At 44.6% G+C, this 19701-nt stretch overlaps 1 long non-coding RNA gene across 1 annotated transcript; it reads right to left on the reverse strand.

Moving 5' to 3' along the window:
- Window positions 1-10632: 10632 nt before the first annotated feature.
- LOC137346183 (uncharacterized) lies at window positions 10633-19011 on the reverse strand. The gene is made up of 3 exons (XR_010968671.1): window positions 18145-19011; window positions 11315-13419; window positions 10633-11041 (listed from the first exon to the last, which is right to left on the reverse strand). It is a non-coding gene; the product is annotated as an uncharacterized lncRNA (long non-coding RNA).
- Window positions 19012-19701: the final 690 nt, after the last annotated feature.

The raw sequence follows: 19701 nt of genomic DNA on the forward strand, positions 1-19701 counted from the left end.
TCCTGGAGGGAGTGAAGGGGAGTGTGACTGGTGAGTGTCCTGGAGGGGCTGAAGGGGAGGGTGACTGGTGAGTGTCCTGGAGGGGGTGAAGGGGAGTGTGACTGGTTTGTATCCTGGAGGGAGTGAAGGGGAGTGTGACTGGTGAGTGTCCTGGAGGGGCTGAAGGGGAGGGTGACTGGTTTGTGTCCTGGAGGGGGTGAAGGGGAGGGTGACTGGTTTGTATCCTGGAGGGAGTGAAGGGGAGTGTGACTGGTGAGTGTCCTGGAGGGGCTGAAGGGGAGGGTGACTGGTTTGTATCCTGGAGGGAGTGAAGGGGAGTGTGACTGGTGAGTGTCCTGGAGGGGCTGAAGGGGAGGGTGACTGGTTTGTGTCCTGGAGGGAGTGAAGGGGAGGGTGACTGGTGAGTGTCCTGGAGGGGGTGAAGGGGAGGCTGACTGGTGAGTGTCCTGGGGGGGGGGGGGGGTGAAGGGGAGGGTGAGTGTCCTGGAGGGGGTGAAGGGGAGGGTGACTGGTGAGTGTCCTGGAGGGGGTGAAGGGGAGGGTGACTGGTTTGTATCCTGGAGGGAGTGAAGGGGAGGGTGACTGGTGAGTGTCCTGGAGGGGGTGAAGGGGAGGCTGACTGGTGAGTGTCCTGGAGGGGGTGAAGGGGAGGGTGACTGGTGAGTGTCCTGGGGGGGTTGAAGGGGAGGGTGAGTGTCCTGGAGGGGGTGAAGGGGAGGGTGACTGGTGAGTGTCCTGGAGGGGGTGAAGGTGAGGGTGAGTGTCCTGGAGGGGGTGAAGGGGAGGGTGACTGGTGAGTGTCCTGGAGGGGGTGAAGGGGAGGCTGACTGGTGAGTGTCCTGGAGGGGTTGAAGGGGAGGGTGACTGGTGAGTGTCCTGGGGGGGGTGAAGGGGAGGGTGAGTGTCCTGGAGGGGGTGAAGGGGAGGGTGACTGGTGAGTGTCCTGGAGGGGGTGAAGGTGAGGGTGAGTGTCCTGGAGGGGGTGAAGGGGAGGGTGACTGGTGAGTGTCCTGGAGGGGGTGAAGGGGAGGGTGACTGGTTTGTATCCTGGAGGGGATGAAGGTGAAATGTTGGGAAATGAAATCAATGGGAATGAAAATTGTTCAGTCTCTCTAAGGAACAGACAATCAATACACGGGTCCTGTGCACTGAAGGAGGCCCCACTATTTCCTGGGAGTTCTAATTTCAAATAATTCTGAGGAACGAACCCTAATTTTGATTGCAATGTTTGATGAACAATATCTTACCATTATGATTCGGGCCTTTCCATTTCCTTTGCATATATCTTTGATCATTCTGTCACAAAAGATTTGAGTTTTGTCCTAAAATCTTGCACTTCTACGTGTGTCAAAAAAACTTGGAAAAAGGATATTGCTCAGTGAAAGACACCTGCAAAAATAACTGGATTTCCAGCAATGTTTTGAAATGCGTGCACAAGAATTGGCTGAAATTCAGTTACAGTTGAGGCAACTGGAGCTTCAACAGCTGAAGAAAAAGCAGTACAAATGGCGACACTTGGGGCTGAACAGGAACTTAAAAAACCTGAACTTCAGAAAGTGAAAGAGAAGAGAGTGAATTTAGATTAAAAGAGATGGAACTAAGACAAAGGGGTAATCTAGACTCCAGGGAAAATTGTGGTCAGGAAGCATCTGAATCGAGCCCAGGACCCAGCGAAAAGCTGTTTAACTTCACACAAGCTCTCCCTCGGTTTGAGGAAAGGGACGTAGAGGCATTTTTAAGTTCTTTTGAAAAAATAACCAGACAAATGAAATGGCCAAAGGAAAGCTGGACACTGCTCATGCAAAGTAGGTTGATGGGCGGAGCTCATGAGGTTTATGCCAGGCTTCCTGAGAGGCTTCTGCAGATTATGAGATGGCAATAAAAGCTATTCTGTCTGCGTACGAGTTAGTCCCTGAAGCTTACCGTCAGAAGTTTCGGAACCGACAGATTGGCTGGGCAGACTTATGTAGAATTTTAGAGGGTAAAGCAAATTAAGTTTGGTCTTTGAATATGGGCATTAAAGATGGACGAAACGTGTGCAAGCCTTAGGTAATTGATTCCCTTGGTAAAGTTTAAAAATTCACTCTCTCCAGTCATGAGAACTCATGGAGAGAACCTGAAAGTTTTAAAAGCCAGACAAGGAGCGGATGATTTTGAGTTTGGGAATAAGCCAAAAAAAATTTCCGTCACATCACAAACCCGAGAAGGATAGAAAGTGGGAGAGTGAAAGGAAGGCAAGTAGCCGGGGACAAGAACGAACAGCTGGGAATGCCCCAGGATCCCCTCCTCAGGCCAGAAAGGAAGGTGCTGAGGGTAGAAATGAAGTCTGCAAGCCAAATTATTATCATTGCCAGAAGGTGGGACATCTTCATTTAGAATGCTGGATGTTGTGAGGTAAACCCATGGGACTTGCTGGGGTACATGAAGCTAATGCAGAGAAAGGGGCTCTTACTGAGAGTACAGCAGACCAGGCTATAGCTTTAATGGCAGCTGTAAAATTAGATAAAGTGAGTATAGTGGTTACGATTAAGATACCTGAAAGTTATAGAGAATTCTTGTCAAAAGGAAAAGTCACCCCATATTCCTCAAGTGAGGCAGGCAAATCTATCGTTATACTTAGGGATATAGGAGCAACTCAATCTCTTTTGCTGGGGAAAGGTATAACATTTCCACCAGAGAGTGCACTGAATGCTAACATTTTAGTTAATGGAATTGGCAGGGAGTACATACCTTTGTTTCGAGTGCACCTAAAAAGTAACCTAATATCTGGGATGGTAAACAGTAGGAGTTGGCCTTAGTTTGCCGGTCCAGGGAATTGATCTACTCCTTGGCCAGAGCCAGAGTATCAGTTTCTCCTGTAGTCACAGAGAAACCAAGTAAAGTTAAAGAAACAGAACCACTACAGGAACAAGTTGCAGTGATATTCCCTGCGTGTGTAGTACCCTGAACAATTGCTAAACAATTTCCACTGTCAGAGGTAAAATTAGCACCACAAATAACCGAATATCTGAAACTTTCCTTGGAGATTTAGATAATCCAAATTAGATGTTTAACAAGTCTTCTTGAATTGCAGCACAACAAGCTGATCCAGAATTAGTCAGAATAGCACAGTCGGCTCTGACAGAAGCTGAGGCGAAAGGAGATGGCTATTATGTTGAAGACAGGATTCTGAAGAGGAAACGGAGACCGTCTCATTAGATCTGCGGATGGTTGTTCGTCAGATAGTGGTACCATCTAAATATCGCCAGCAATTATTAAGGTGAGCACATGACATTCCTTGATCAGGCCTTATAAAGGACGTGAGGTAGTTTTGTAGGATATGTCATATGTGCCAAATGGTGGGAAAACCACAACCTACCATAAAACCAGCACCCCTAATTCCCATACCAGTTATTAAGAAACCATTTAATAGGGTATTGGTAGACTGTGTAGGACCCTTGCCAAAAACAAAAGCAGGACACCAATATATACTCACTATTGTTATGATCAGGTGAGAGGGGGTCTAGGGGTAACCCCTCAGCCTTCACCTGGTCTTACCATAATGGGGGTTAATTTTAAACAAACTGTGTTTTTCGCTCTCCCTTATTCCTTATCCTTATTCACCGCTTTCCAATTGTAAGGGAAAGAAATTAATTCAGTCAGCTTTTCTTAGATTTTAAACAAGATAGAAGTTTATTAAACTTATTGAAGCACACACGATACGCACATGCAGATAGAGACAGAAAAGAGCAGAAGAAATAAAATGGAAAAGTTTGAGGCAATATCTGAAGATGGTTTTGGGCACTGTTCTTCGGGTTCACTGTAGAGTCCTTGATTGTAGGTCGGTCTTGCTTTTCATTGGGACCCAGTATTTTTCTTAAACCTTGTTCGATGTAGGAGATTTTTCTCTCTTGAGGTTCACGTGTCTTCAGTGGGCCCAGAGGTTTGTGTGAAAGAGATGGGAGCAGACAGGAGAGGCCAGCGCAGACACAATGGGCCGAAGGATCTGTTTCTGTGCTGTATAACCCTTCGAATTTATGAGGTCTTCTCAGTCCAGGAGCAAACAGTCTCTATCTAGTTCAAAAACGATCTGAATAATTCAAAACTCCCAAGTTAGTCAGCAGGTTAGTCATGTGACCAACTGGTGTAACCACTTCTGTATTTGTGGATTCTCTTGTCCTAGCAGATCCTGGAATGTCTCCTTTTACACACAATTCATGGTGATCAAAGTCTATTTTAGGATAAGTGGGTAAGGGAAGTAAACTCTCTTGTCCCTATCGATATGCAAATGTATTCCAGCCAAGTGTTTGACAGCCCTTGTAACAGGCCTTCTCTTCTTCCCAGCAATGACTTGAATTTTAATGTCCATATGGCAAAATTAATATGCCTCATTCTTGGCAGGCGGGGGCCCAGCCGAATGAAATGCGTCTCTTTCATTCATTCACATTCGTTCATAAATCATAAAACCTATTACAGCCTGTCTTTTCTTGGTGCCAGTGCTGTTTTAACTACCCCTTTTTTGGCATTCCAATAAACATGTGGTTCTTTGGGGAAGTTTCTTTCAGTTTGCCCATTCCCATGACTGCCTCGGGTCTTTGTTCCTGTTGAGGTCGGCAAAGGGGGAGGGTTAGATTTAATTAGCCCTGAATTGGATTTTTTTTTTCAGGAGAGTCAGTAGTGGGCGGGTCTATCCTGAACTCTCTTTCAGTGCTTTGCTGAGTCATGCAAAGGCTCTTGACTTTAGGGGATGGGTGATTCTCTTTTCTGATTGTGAGGGAGGATTCTTTGCTAATCCCCACTTTGTCCTCTGGGACACTCCTACCTGCAGGTATTTGTGCAGACTCTACTGCATTCCTGTGTGGCACTTCGACTAGGTGAGGCATCACCCTCACAGTTTCTCTCCCCCCAGAGGTCTCTCTTTGTCTCTGCAAGTTCCTGTAAATGCTGTTAGCAACTCTTGCGGGGTGCTTCTAGTGTCTACATTTGCATAGCAGGATGTGGGGTCTAACATTTCACATTTTTCGGGGTTGGTTGACCGGACAGTAGGTGTTTTCATCCAGGATTCCTCCCAAGCTTCCTTTAACCTGCCCTCTTTGTCAAATTTTTTCCCCTTCCCTTTCTAACCTTTTGCCAACCTCGTGTCTGCCTGTCCCCTTTTGTTCTCAGTGGGGGTCCCTTACAGTTCACCAGCCCTCTGCTGGAGGGTCCTCCAAACACCAGTACAGGACTTATGGTTGCAGGTTTCACTAGGTTTGGGTTTCCCTTCAACTTGGCACATGTGGCAACTCCTGCAGTACTCCACCACATCCTTGTGAAATTTTGGTCAGTCAAACTGCTGCCTTATGCAGGCTTTGGTCTTTTGTATACTGGCATGCACAACCACTGTAGTCTTGTGTGCCCTTAATATTTCTCTCTGGTAGCTCTGTGACACCACTAACTGGTGAATGACTGTCCACTTGTTGCTTTCAGATCTGTGAGGAGAACTCCATTTCCTCATCAGTATCTCATTCTTTAAATAGTAGCAATAGGGACTCCCTCTGCTTCACTTTCAGACTGGGCAGCCTGTGCCAACTGTCACAATACTGGATCTGCTCACTGATCTGCAGCTAGGGAAAATCCAATGATCTCGTTCCCTGGATCTTCTAACTTTCCAAAGAAAGTCTCAGACAGACAAACCTGGTCATCTGCATGCAGTGCCAATGCAATCTCTGGGGAGCTGGTTTGATCATGGCCTAATTCATTACACATTCAGGGAAACTGCATTGGATGTATCCAAGGATGCTGAGGGAAGTAATGGTGGAAATTGCAGAGGCACTGGCCATAATCTTCCAATCCTCTTTAGATGCCGGGCAGTGCCAGAGGATTGGAGAATTGCAAATGTTGCATCCTTGTCCAAATAAAGGGGGCAAGGACAAGCCCGGCAGCTACAGGCTAGTCAGTTTAACCTGAGTGGTGGAAAGCTGTTAGAAACAATAATTCGGGACATAGTCAATGTCACTTGGACAAAGTGGATTAGTTAAGGAAAGCGAGCATGGATTTTCTAAGGGAAAAATGTGCTTAGCTAACTTGCTTTAGTTTTTTGATGAGATGACAGAGCAGGTCGATGAGAGTAATGCACTTGATGTGGTGTACAAGGACCTCCAAAAGGCATTTGATGATGAAGCGCCACATAACAACCTTGTCAGCAAAGGAGAAGCCCATGAAATAAAAGGGACAATAGCAGCATGGATACAATATTGGCTGAGTGATAGTGAACAGAGTAGTTGTGAATGGTTGTTTTTTAGACTGGAGGGAGCGTATATAATGGGGTTCCCCTGGTTTTCTTGATATATATTAATGACCTAGACTTGGAGGTACAAGGTAAAATTTCAAAATTTGTAGAAAACATAAAACTTGGAAGTATTGTGAACTGTGAGGAAGATGGTGATAGACTTCAAGAGGACATAAGACAAGCCGGTGGAATGGACAGATAAGTGGCAGCTGAAATTTAACGCAGAAAAGTGCAAAGCGATTCATTTTGGAGAAAGAGCAAGGAGAGGCAATATAAAAGAAAAGGTACAATTCTAAAGTGGGTGCAGGGGCAGAGGAACCTCGGGGGTCTATGCGCACAAATCATTAAAACTTGTAGGGCAGGTTGAGAAAGTGGTGAATAAAGCATGTGGGATCCTGGACTTTATAAATATGGGCATTGAGAAAAAAAGAAGTTCTGATAAACCTGCATAAAACACTAGTTCAGCCTCAACTGGAGTACTGTTTCCAGTTCTCGACACAACACTTTAGGAAGGATGTGAAGGCATTAGCGAGGGTGCAGAAAAGATTCACAAGAATGTTTTGAGGGATGAGGATCTTCAGTTACATGGATCGGTTGGAGAAGCTGGATAAAAGGAGAAGTAGATAAAGGAGAAACTGTTCCTGTTTGCAGAAGGATTGAGAACCAGAAGATACAGATTTAAGGTGATTGGCAAAAAAAGCAACAGCAGCAAGGGAAAAAGCTTTCTCGGAGTGTCTCCTGACAACACTGACCATGCGCAGAGCGAACGCTGATGCCATCAGTGCGTCTGAACATTTCCCAGCATGGCGATGTCATCATGTAATGATGTCACATGTAATGACCCAAGTATTGCCTCACCCCTCAATAGCAGAGATTGCCACCTCCATCCACCTAACAATACTCCACTGCCTCCCGCGATCGTTGCCTCAGTCACCGCTTCTCTTTGCCATTCCATCCCACCACTCCCGACGGATCGTCACTCGATCCTGTTGTTCTCTCCCACTCCCGACTGCTCACTTCCCACCTGGCCACCTGCACCCCACTCGCTCTCCCCCCTCCCCTCCCATTGCTTTTCTGGGCGGCGAGGCGGGGAGCAAGCAGCGGGAGGGAATGGCAAGCAGATGGGCACAGGCGAGAACAGTGGGACGGAGTGGCAATAAAAACCAGCAATTGAAGCAGCAATCACAGGATTGGGAAGAGAAGTGATGATCACGGGCTCCAGCGGGGTACTGTTGGGGGTGTTGGAGGCGGCAGTCGCAACCACTGAGGGGTAAGGCGGTTTGGGTTCAATTTGCTTTTCGTATCAAATTGAGTAGCACCATCTTTATTACTGAAGATGCCTGAGACATCGCAGACAGTGACGTTTCAGTAAATGAGGCTGCATTTGTGCAGGGGTCAGTACTGTGCCACCTAGTGGTTGGATTGTCAGCAAATGCAGCTAAAGTTTTTTTTTAACGCAACGAATGGTGAGGAACTGGAATGCACGGCCTGAGAATGTGATGGAGGCAGAGTCAGTTATGACTTTCAAAAGAGAGTTTGATAATTATCTGAGATAAAAAATTTTTACAGGATTATGGGTAAAGGTGAGTTTCTTTTGCAGAAAGCCAGCACAGACATGATGGGCCGAATGACCGTTTCCTGAGCTGTAGCCATTTTATTATTCCACATTATTAGGATGTTAAGGTGAAGCCAGCACTGAGAGAAAGAGAAAAACTAAAAGACTCGCAAATCGTAACTTACACGTGATCTTAGCTAAAAGGTACTTCTTGCAGGAAGTGACAATGCCAAAGCCATATCTTGTTTCCTCTGTGGCAGGGATGTAACCTAAATCCTCATATCCACTTCATTCCTCCACTGGACCAATGGCTTCAGACTCAGAGAGCATCAGAGGGTAACCATACCCTGACCATTTATACTTGCTTTCTGCCATTTTCCACAATGGCCACTGGGATTGTAGATTTCTGTCTGACTTTTTTTCAGTTTCCAAGCTTCAACTTCAAACAGCCATCCTTGACTACTATGTTATACTCCAGAAAGCTAGTTGGTGAAGGATAGAGCTGAAGCCAATTTTTACACTCTTGCATCAGCATTTATTTACAGAGATACACATTACAAGCACACACTTCCTAACCCAACAACCACAATTTTAGTCTGTGACCATTTATAGGGGCACAAGTGAATCCATAGTTAATGTCCACCATTCGCATACAATTTAAACTCAATTGTTATACAATTAACAGCAACAACACTGAGATACCTGGGTAAGCGAACACTTGGTCCCACGGAATAGCAACAAGGTTTCAATTTCAGTTTTTTTTTTTACTTTGTTTTTGAGAAGACAGCAAGGCTGTATTTATTTTTCATCCATACTTACAGTCAGAAACAGGGGAATTTATTATGGGGAGCAAAGAAATGGCTGGCCAACTAAATGCATACTTTGGTTCTGGCTTCACAAAGGAGGACACAAATATCATACCAGAAATGTTGGGGAGAACCGGGTTTAGTGAGAGAGAGGAACTGAAGGAAATCAGTAACAGTGCGGAAATGGTGTTGGGGAAATTGATGGGATTGAAGGCTGATAAATCCCCAGGGCCTGATAATCTACATCCCAGAGTACTTAAGGAAATGGCCCTAGAAATAGTGGATGCATTGGTGGTCATTTTCGAAGATTCTATAGACTCTGGAACAGTTCCTACAGATTGGAGGGTAGCTAATGTAACCCCACTATTTAAAAAGGGAGGTAGAGAGAAAGCAGGGAGTTATAGACCAGTCAGCCTGACGTCAGTAGTGGGGGAAATTCTAGAGTCCATTATAAAAGATTTTATAGCAGAGCACTTGCAGAACAGTGGTAGAATCGTACAGAGTCAGCATGGATTTACGAAAGGGAAATCATGCTTGACAAATCTACTAGAATTCTTTGAGGATGTATTTATTTGGACTTTCAGAAGGTTTTCGATAAAGTCCCACATAAGAGATTAGCATGTAAAATTAAAGCGCATGGGATTGGGGGGGGTAGTGTATTGCAATGGATAGAAAATTGGTTGGCAGACAGGAAACAAAGAGTAGGAATAAACGGGTCTTTTTTCTGAATGGCAGGCAGTGACTAGTGAGGTACCGCAGGGATTGGTGCTAGGACCCCAGCTATTCACAATATATATTTATGATTTAGGTAAGGGAACTAAATGTAATATCTCCAAATTTGCAGATGACACAAAACTGAGTGGGCGGGTGAGTTGTAAGGAGGATGCAGAGAGGCTTCAGAGTGATTTGGACAAGTTGAGTGAGTGGACAAATGCATGGCAGATGCAGTATATTGTGGAGAAATGTGAGGTTATCCACTTTGGTAGCAAAAACAGGAAGGCAGATTATTATCTGAACGGCTATAAACTGAGAGAGGAGAATATGCAACGAGACCTGGGTGTTCTCGTACACCAGTCGCTGAAGGTAAGCATGCAGGTGCAACAGGCGGTAAAAAAGGCAAATGGTATGTTGGCCTTCGTAGCAAGAGGATTCGAGTACAGGAGCAGGGATGTCTTACTGCAATTATGCAGGGCCTTGGTGAGGCCACACCTGGAATATTGTGTGCAGTTTTGGTCTCCTTATCTGAGGAAGGATGTTCTTGCTGTAGAGGGAGTGGAGCGAAGGTTTACCAGACTGATTCCTGGGATGGCAGGACTGACATATGAGGAGAGAGTGAGTCAGTTAGGATTATATTCGCTGGAGTTCAGAAGAGTGAGGGGGGATCTCATAGAAACCTATAAACTTCTAACAGGACTTGACAGGGTAGATGCAGGAAGGATGTTCCCGATGGTGGGGGAGTCCAGAACCAGGGGTCATAGTCTAAGGATATGGGATAAACCTTTCAGGACTGAGATGAGGAGAAATTTCTTCACCCAGACAGTGGTGAGCCTGTGGAATTCGCTACCACAGAAAGCAGTCGAGGACAAAACATTGTATGTTTTCAAGAAGGAGTTAGATATAGCTCTTGGGGCGAAAGGGATCAACGGATATGGCGAGCAAGTGGGAACAGGTTACTGAGTTGGATGATCAGCCATGATCATAATGAATGGCAGAGTAGGCTCGAAGGGCCGAATGGCCTACTCCTGCTCCTATTTTCTGTGTTTCCATACTTATCCTGAAACAGTGGTAGTGGGCAATGTTCCTTTTCAAATTTAGTTCTTGTGCATGGCCAGTTTTTTCAGTGAGCAGTCCCTTCAAATTTTTTTGCCCGCACAGTGCCTTCGAGGCTGCTGTGTGACTGTGCACCCATGTAGCTTAGTAGGAATGTTGGTGGTGGGCCTCCTCCTGTGAGAAACGTAGCCCACTTGATAATAATTTACACCAAGTCAAACTCTGAAGAAGTAAGTTTATTTAACGTTCTTGCAAGATCGGGTGTCCTACAAGCAGGCACACCGATCAACATATTCAGTTCATGTTTATACAATACAAATCCATTTGTCCACGCCTTTATTTTACATTATTGGTTATAACATATTATGACACTAACCTATCCTATGGTTGCTACAGTCTCCTCCTCTGTTTACTTCTCCCCCTACTCTAACTTTCTAGCCCCTAACTCTTGTTTTTGTTTTACCTTATTTGGCTCTCCATTATGTGTTTTAACTTGCAGCTGTCAGCCTTTATCTTAGTGGGGCAGTTTCTTATTCACTACATCCTTTGTTCTAACTCTTGCTGTTTCTCTGTTATCTGCCTAAGCACAATTTTTAAGTGATGTACTGTCCCGAGGTCTGTACTTACATACCCTTATCAATTCTCTTTGTCAGTGATGTACTGTCTTAAGGTCTCCACTTACATACCCTTATCAATTCTCTTTGTCAGTGATAGAACATAGAACATAGAAAAATACAGCACAGAACAGGCCCTTCGGCCCACGATGTTGTGCCGATCCTTTGTCCTCTGTCAAGGACAATTTAATCTATACCCCATCATTCTCCTTTATCCATATACCTATCTAAAAGCCGTTTGAAAGTCCCTAAAGTTTCTGACTCAACAACTTCCCCAGGCAAGGCATTCCATGCCCCGACCACTCTCTGGGTAAAGAACCTGTCTTAAGGTCTCCACTTACAGACCCTTATCAGTTCACTTTTTCAGTGATTTCATTATGTTGTGCACAAATGACTTTTTGGTAACTTTCCACAAGCTGTAGAAACAACATTTCAGTATTTCTTATTCTCACAATTCCCCCTTTTCTTTTACTTAATCCTTGTTGTTTTCTACATACTGCGGAGGGTTCTCATATGTCCTCTCAAATCCTCTGAGCATTATTTCAGCCGCCTTTTCAATGTCTGTATTTCCGTTGATACTATCCAATTTGTCATTACCTAACAGGTACATACTCTCTTCCTGGCCTCTTTGTATTGACATCTGCTTCGTCAAAGCTGTCTCAATCAATCGCTGTGTCAGCCCTCTTACACAAGGAATAATACAACACCCGATGGCTATTAGTATTCCGACAACCATGATCAAGGAGGTAAAAACCGAGATTATCATGCCTTTCCATTTTCCAAACCAGGATTCAAGCCACCCCGTCAGGGAAGTGTCTGCTCCTGAATTTTCAGCCATCTCCTCTGCTAAAGTTGTTAACCCTTGCAGTGCTCGGGTGATTGAACCATCGGGTGCTGTGTTATTTGGGATAAATGTGCAACATTTCCCTCCTAACATTATACACACACCTCCTTTTTCTGCTAAGATCATATCTAGAGCCAGTCGATTTTCCCAAGCCATTCTACTAGTTGCATCTAATTGTTCAGCTATACCTTTTACCGCATCTCTAGTATAATTTATAAATCTTTATTGGTTGTAATAAAGATAATTTATCCAATCTACATTCTTGTTAATAGTGACCCACCAAAACAAAGACTCGAAACCGGCGGTTATTTGGTTTCGGGCCTTGAATTCATCAGGTACCCCTCTTGGGACCCCTATGAAATCCATGTATACCTGGTCGTCAAAAGAGTTCGCTATCGCTTCCCTTTTACCCCTTTCCCTCGTTATTATCTTTTATTTCTCAAATGCCAAGGTGAATGGTATTGCCAATTGAACAATTGCGCACGTCCCCTTCCACTGGGAGGGTAGGGTCTGTCTCAGGATTTTCCCTCCGCAATACCACCATAAATCCGCTCTGGGAACATTCAATGATGAGTAGTTCCCTCCCCTGACTCTTCCAGTTACATCCTCAGTCTCTATGCATGACTTCAACTCTCCCATATTGCTGGTTAGCTCCGCACCGTGTCGATGTACGCATGATGTGTGATTCACACCGGTGGCTAAAAATGAAGGGGGAGTCCTTGAATCTTCTTTCTCTAGGGGAGGGAACATTATTGACAAGGATATGCAAGTTTGAATACCCCAAGCCGTCTTATCCTGATATAGGGCTAACATGCATTCCATGCCCTTTCGGTCACGCTCCCACCCCAGCGGGAAAGGTACTACTTGAGCTATCGGTCTACCAGATGCACAAGCATAGCAACTGTTTTTGTTCAAACTTTTTACAGGTAATTTTATCCATTCTACCCAGGCATTTGTGTCCCCGTAACCGGTTTCTATCTCAATTGTCTTTCTCAGGTCCTTTACTTCTATTATTTTTACTGTGTTAGGATCGTTATGAGAGGTCCCTTTTAGTTTGTTAGATGGTTTACCAGTCTTATCTATTGTTACCTGAAAACAACATTTTAATTCACCTTTCTTTTTCCCTTCTCTAACTGTTACTCCAAACACCTTGTTGTCTAATTGGAAGTGGGTAATACAAAAACATCCAACCCATTTTATTTCCTGGCTATTTTTGAAAAGAAAGAGAGAAGGCACACAATATTACAGACAGTATTTCCGCGCTCGCGCCGCTATATAAAAAAAAGTTCGTTACTCAAAGTCTTTTTAGCTTTATTTTCAATGGTTCTTCCGTTAATTCGGTTGTCCAAGTTCCTTCCTCGGCCGGGGTTTGTACCGGCCCCTTGATTCTTGTGTAGTGGGTCCAACCTCTTTCTGCCGTTCTTATAGCTGTTTCAGTGGTTAGGAGAGTCTGGTATGGTCTTTCCCAGTTCAGTTGTAGTTTAGTCTCTTTCCACGATTTCACCAGAACCCAATCTCCTGGTTGGATCTTGTGCACTGCAAATTCGAGAGGTGGGGTCTGTGCTAACAGGCCTTGCTTCCTGAGGAATGACAATGAGGAAGACAACGCCAGTATATAGTTCTTTAGAAATGAATCTTTAGTTTCTAAGGTTGGCATCTCGCCCCTGGTTCCCATATAGGGTAATCCGAATAGTATTTCATAGGGGGACAGTCCCACATCTTTTCTAGGGGCTGTCCGAATTCTGAGTATCGCTATAGGTAAACATTTTGTCCAGGGTAGCCTTGTTTCAAGTATCAGTTTGGACAGGTGTTTCTTTAAGGTCTGATTCATTCTTTCCACCCGCCCTGAAGAGGGAGGGTGCCAAGGGGTATGGAAGTCCCATTGGATTCCCAATCCCCTAACTATTTCTTGTAATAGCTTCGAGGTAAAATGACTTCCTTGGTCTGAAGTGCTGTGGCTGCCACAGCTTGCACACACTCTGGCCATCCCTTTTAGCTATTTCATTGTGGTTTCTGCCACTTAAAATCAAAGCTCAGCAAAGCTACTATTCCTAACTTGGCTAGCTATATTTCCCATTAAGCATAGTGCCATGCCTTTCTGCTCACTTCCACATTCCCCCCTTTTATCATTCTATGATAACCTTCTCTCTCTACTGATCAACTTATATATGATTATTTATATTCACTAGGATTATGTGGATCTATTTACTCAAATAACATTTAAACAGTATAATATAAAAGCAAATATAAAAAAACTCAGCAACTGCTGAATCAGAAGGGTAGGCTGAGCCACCCTCTAACAAGGGGGCGTGTATTAGCCTGGTCGGTATGTTTTTCATTCTAACTTTTCCCTAGGATTGTCATGTCTGGGTGATAAGAAGAGTGCTGTTGAAGTATAATGTCTCTCTCTCTCTCTCTCTCGCTGTACCAGCTGCAAGGCCAAGCTGCCTCTGCAGCCCTGAAGTTATGAAGTCATTTCTGATAAGCTGTCCCTCCCTACAGCACTGAAGCTAGCTTGTTAGCAATACATGACTGATTAATTGTTTCATCTTAAATGTTCCCATGTAATTCTGTTCTTAAAAATTCTAAAATCTAAATTCTGTTCTCACAGTCCCCCCTTTTGATTCTTCAAAACATTTTAAAAAATCAATCCCTTGATCCCACCTAGGTGCCTTTAATGGTCTCTATTTGTCTAGAAACAGCCTTCAACACCCAGAGGGGTCGCACTCAATACGTCGCCTGCTTGTGCCATAAGAGGGGCCTGCGGTAACTCTGTAAAGGCATAAGTTTTGCAGGGGCTTCAACTACTTGTTTACAACAATGCCTTTTACTATCAGATTTCTAAGGTCTTTCATCTGGCCCCTATGGCCGATATTATTGTTCTGCCACTGCGGGTCTTGATTCGGGTATTTTTGTTCAGCTGGTTCGTTTCCCCCTACCCCGGGAGGGTTTTCTCTTTCCCAAATTTTCAGGGGTCTTCTACGAGGACTTTCATTTCCTTTTTAAACACTCTTACCTCTCCTGACTTTAATGGTGCACTAACAAATCCAATTTCATTATTTCCTATTGGTACCTCTCTCAAGGGCATCATTGTCTTTGGAGACTCTTTGTCTCTATCGTCGTCGTTATCGTCGGGTTTAGGGGTGGTCCTTCTTGCTGTCCTTAGATCATATTTGGGTCTTTTTCTCCTTGGTTTTTGACTCTAAATCCCAATACTCCAACATCCGTCCCAATGGACTTTCTGGAGGGATGTTGCCGGCAGACTTTCCTTGTCTCCCATCGTCTTCCTTTTTAGACGATTTATTTCCCATGGTTAACTGAAGGGTCTTATACCCGGCAGTATTCACCTCCTAACTGAAGGGTCTTGTACCCTACGGTATTCACCTCCTAGCTGAAGGGTCTTATACCTTACGGTATTCAGCTCCTAACTGAAGGGTCTTATACCCTACGGTACTCACCTCCTAGCTGAAGGGTCTTATACTGCCCCACAGTATTCACCTCCTAACTGAAGGGTCTTGTACCCTACGGTACTCACCTCCTAGCTGAAGGGTCTTATACTGCCCCACAGTATTCACCTCCTAACTGAAAGGTCTTGTACCCCACGGTATTCACCTCCTAGCTGAAGGTTCTTATACCTTACGGTATTCACCTCCTAACTGAAGGGTCTTATACCATACAGTACTCACCTCCTAGCTGAAGGGTCTTATACTGCTCCACAGTATTCACCTCCTAACTGAAGGGTCTTGTACCCTACGGTATTCACCTCCTAGCTGAAGGGTCTTATACCATACAGTACTCACCTCCTAGCTGAAGGGTCTTATACTGCCCCACAGTATTCACCTCCTAACTGAAGGGTCTTGTACCCTACGGTATTCACCTCCTAGCTGAAGGGTCTTATACCATACAGTACTCACCTCCTAGCTGAAGGGTCTTATACTGCCCCACAGTATTCACCTCCTAACTGAAGGGTCTTGTACCTTACGGTATTCACCTCCTAACTGAAGGGTCTTATACCCTACGGTACTCACCTCCTAGCTGAAGGGTCTTATACTGCCCCACAGTATTCACCTCCTAACTGAAGGGTCTTGTACCCTACGGTACTCACCTCCTAGCTGAAGGGTCTTATACTGCAGTACTTAGAAGGTCTTATCCTACAGTTAACCAGTATTCACCTCCTAACTGTAGGGTCTTATACCTTACGGTATTCACCTCCTAACTGAAGGGTCTTATACCATACAGTACTCACCTCCTGGCTGAAGGGTCTTATACTGCCCCACAGTATTCACCTCCTAACTGAAGGGTCTTGTACCCCACGGTATTCACCTCCTAGCTGAAGGGTCTTATACCTTACGGTATTCACCTCCTAACTGAAGGGTCTTATACCATACAGTACTCACCTCCTAGCTGAAGGGTCTTATACTGCAGGACTGTAAAATTCACTCCTCAAGGACTTTTGGTACTTAGAAGGTCTTATCCTACAGTTAACCAGTATTCACCTCCTAACTGAAGGGTCTTATACCTTACGGTATTCACCTCCTAGCTGAAGGGTCTTATACTGCCCCACAGTATTCACCTCCTAACTGAAGGGTCTTGTACCCTACGGTATTCACCTCCTAGCTGAAGGGTCTTATACCTTATGGTATTCACCTCCTAACTGAAGGGTCTTATACCATACAGTACTCACCTCCTAGCTGAAGGGTCTTATACTGCCCCACAGTATTCACCTCCTAACTGAAAGGTCTTGTACCCCACGGTATTCACCTCCTAGCTGAAGGGTCTTATACCTTACGGTATTCACCTCCTAACTGAAGGGTCTTATACCATACAGTACTCACCTCCTAGCTGAAGGGTCTTATACTGCTCCACAGTATTCACCTCCTAACTGAAGGGTCTTGTACCCTACGGTATTCACCTCCTAGCTGAAGGGTCTTATACCATACAGTACTCACCTCCTAGCTGAAGGGTCTTATACTGCCCCACAGTATTCACCTCCTAACTGAAGTGTCTTGTACCCTACGGTATTCACCTCCTAGCTGAAGGGTCGTATACCATACAGTACTCACCTCCTAGCTGAAGGGTCTTATACCGCCCCACAGTATTCACCTCCTAACTGAAGGGTCTTGTACCTTACGGTATTCACCTCCTAACTGAAGGGTCTTATACCCTATGGTACTCACCTCCTAGCTGAAGGGTCTTATACTGCCCCACAGTATTCACCTCCTAACTGAAGGGTCTTGTACCCTACGGTACTCACCTCCTAGCTGAAGGGTCTTATACCGCCCCACAGTATTCACCTCCTAACTGAAGGGTCTTGTACCTTACGGTATTCACCTCCTAACTGAAGGGTCTTATACCCTATGGTACTCACCTCCTAGCTGAAGGGTCTTATACTGCCCCACAGTATTCACCTCCTAACTGAAGGGTCTTGTACCCTACGGTACTCACCTCCTAGCTGAAGGGTCTTATACTGCAGTACTTAGAAGGTCTTATCCTACAGTTAACCAGTATTCACCTCCTAACTGAAGGGTCTTATACCTTACGGTATTCACCTCCTAACTGAAGGGTCTTATACCATACAGTACTCACCTCCTAGCTGAAGGGTCTTATACTGCCCCACAGTATTCACCTCCTAACTGAAGGGTCTTGTACCCCACGGTATTCACCTCCTAGCTGAAGGGTCTTATACCTTACGGTATTCACCTCCTAACTGAAGGGTCTTATACCATACAGTACTCACCTCCTAGCTGAAGGGTCTTATACTGCAGGACTGTAAAATTCACTCCTCAAGGACTTTTGGTACTTAGAAGGTCTTATCCTACAGTTAACCAGTATTCACCTCCTAACTGAAGGGTCTTATACCTTACGGTATTCACCTCCTAGCTGAAGGGTCTTATACTGCCCCACAGTATTCACCTCCTAACTGAAGGGTCTTGTACCCTACGGTATTCACCTCCTAGCTGAAGGGTCTTATACCTTACGGTATTCACCTCCTAACTGAAGGGTCTTATACCATACAGTACTCACCTCCTAGCTGAAGGGTCTTATACTGCCCCACAGTATTCACCTCCTAACTGAAAGGTCTTGTACCCCACGGTATTCACCTCCTAGCTGAAGGGTCTTATACCTTACGGTATTCACCTCCTAACTGAAGGGTCTTATACCATACAGTACTCACCTCCTAGCTGAAGGGTCTTATACTGCAGGACTGTAAAATTCACTCCTCAAGGACTTTTGGTACTTAGAAGGTCTTATCCTACAGTTAACCATAAGTCACCAAGATAATACTTAAAAGTCGTTTTTCTTACCTTGGTCCGTGCACGGAGTTGCCTGACTTCACGTGTGTACCTGCCGCACTAAATACTCGTTCAGAGTGACTTCCCTAGGATCATTTTCAGTCGATTACTCGGGTCCGCTACCAACGAGAGAAACGAGACCGTTTTTAAATTAACGGGACGCGTCTTCTCGTCTGTCGTCGGCCGCGGTCCCGGCAATGATGAAGAGATCCCGGACGAGCCCCCAATTGTGAGAAACGTAGCCCACTTGATAATAATTTACACCAAGTCAAACTCTGAAGAAGTAAGTTTATTTAACGTTCTTGCAAGATCGGGTGTCCTACAAGCAGGCACACCGATCAACATATTCAGTTCATGTTTATACAATACAAATCCATTTGTCCACGCCTTTATTTTACATTATTGGTTATAACATATTATGACACTAACCTATCCTATGGTTGCTACAGTCTCCTCCTCTGTTTACTTCTCCCCCTACTCTAACTTTCTAGCCCCTAACTCTTGTTTTTGTTTTACCTTATTTGGCTCTCCATTATGTGTTTTAACTTGCAGCTGTCAGCCTTTATCTTAGTGGGGCAGTTTCTTATTCACTACATCCTTTGTTCTAACTCTTGCTGTTTCTCTGTTATCTGCCTAAGCACAATTTTTAAGTGATGTACTGTCCCAAGGTCTGTACTTACATACCCTTATCAATTCTCTTTGTCAGTGATGTACTGTCTTAAGGTCTCCACTTACATACCCTTATCAATTCTCTTTGTCAGTGATGTACTGTCTTAAGGTCTCCACTTACAGACCCTTATCAGTTCACTTTTTCAGTGATTTCATTATGTTGTGCACAAATGACTTCTTGGTAACTTTCCACAAGCTGCAGAAACAACATTTCAGTATTTCTTATTCTCACACTACTTGAACTGCAACTGTCTTGACAGTGATGCTGTTCTCTGATAGTGTGAGTTAGTGAATACCAGGAGTTTTTGCATTCATGTATAAAGCTGTGTCCAACACTGTGAGTGATAAATATGAGAATTGAAATTCCTGTTAATTTCATGAAGCTGTTGTCGACTGGCTATTAGATGATACATTCAAACAAGACATACTGGGATCATGTGGCATAATTAAAAGAAGGGCAGGGAATTCTCTCAGTATCCTGGATAACATCCCTCCCTCAACCAACACCACGAATAACACATCCAGTGGTCAAGCATCTCGTTGTGGAATTTGTGGGATGAAGTTTGGTGTTTCTAGTAAAGCTGTTAACATATCGGGTCTGATTTTACTGTAAAAGTAACGGTGAGTCTAACACCCAATCTGACTGCAGCTTCCAGTGAATACAGATGCACGATCAATGTGGAAATGTGGACGTTGATGTCCAAGATGCATCACTGCTTCATTGTCGTCGTCATTGGCTGAGAGTCAATTCGAGGATGACGTCTACGCAAGGTCGCTAGTTTCTGCCATCGGTCTCCAGGTGACTGAACAGGCTGATTCTCTACCCGCACATCTTTGGACACATGGGGCAGGATGTCCCACAAGGTAGTGGGATCTGGAGTGTAGGATTTGCTTCCTTTT

The sequence above is a fragment of the Heterodontus francisci genome, chromosome 29 (assembly GCF_036365525.1).
Source record: "Heterodontus francisci isolate sHetFra1 chromosome 29, sHetFra1.hap1, whole genome shotgun sequence".
Classification (NCBI taxonomy): Eukaryota; Metazoa; Chordata; class Chondrichthyes; order Heterodontiformes; family Heterodontidae; genus Heterodontus; species Heterodontus francisci.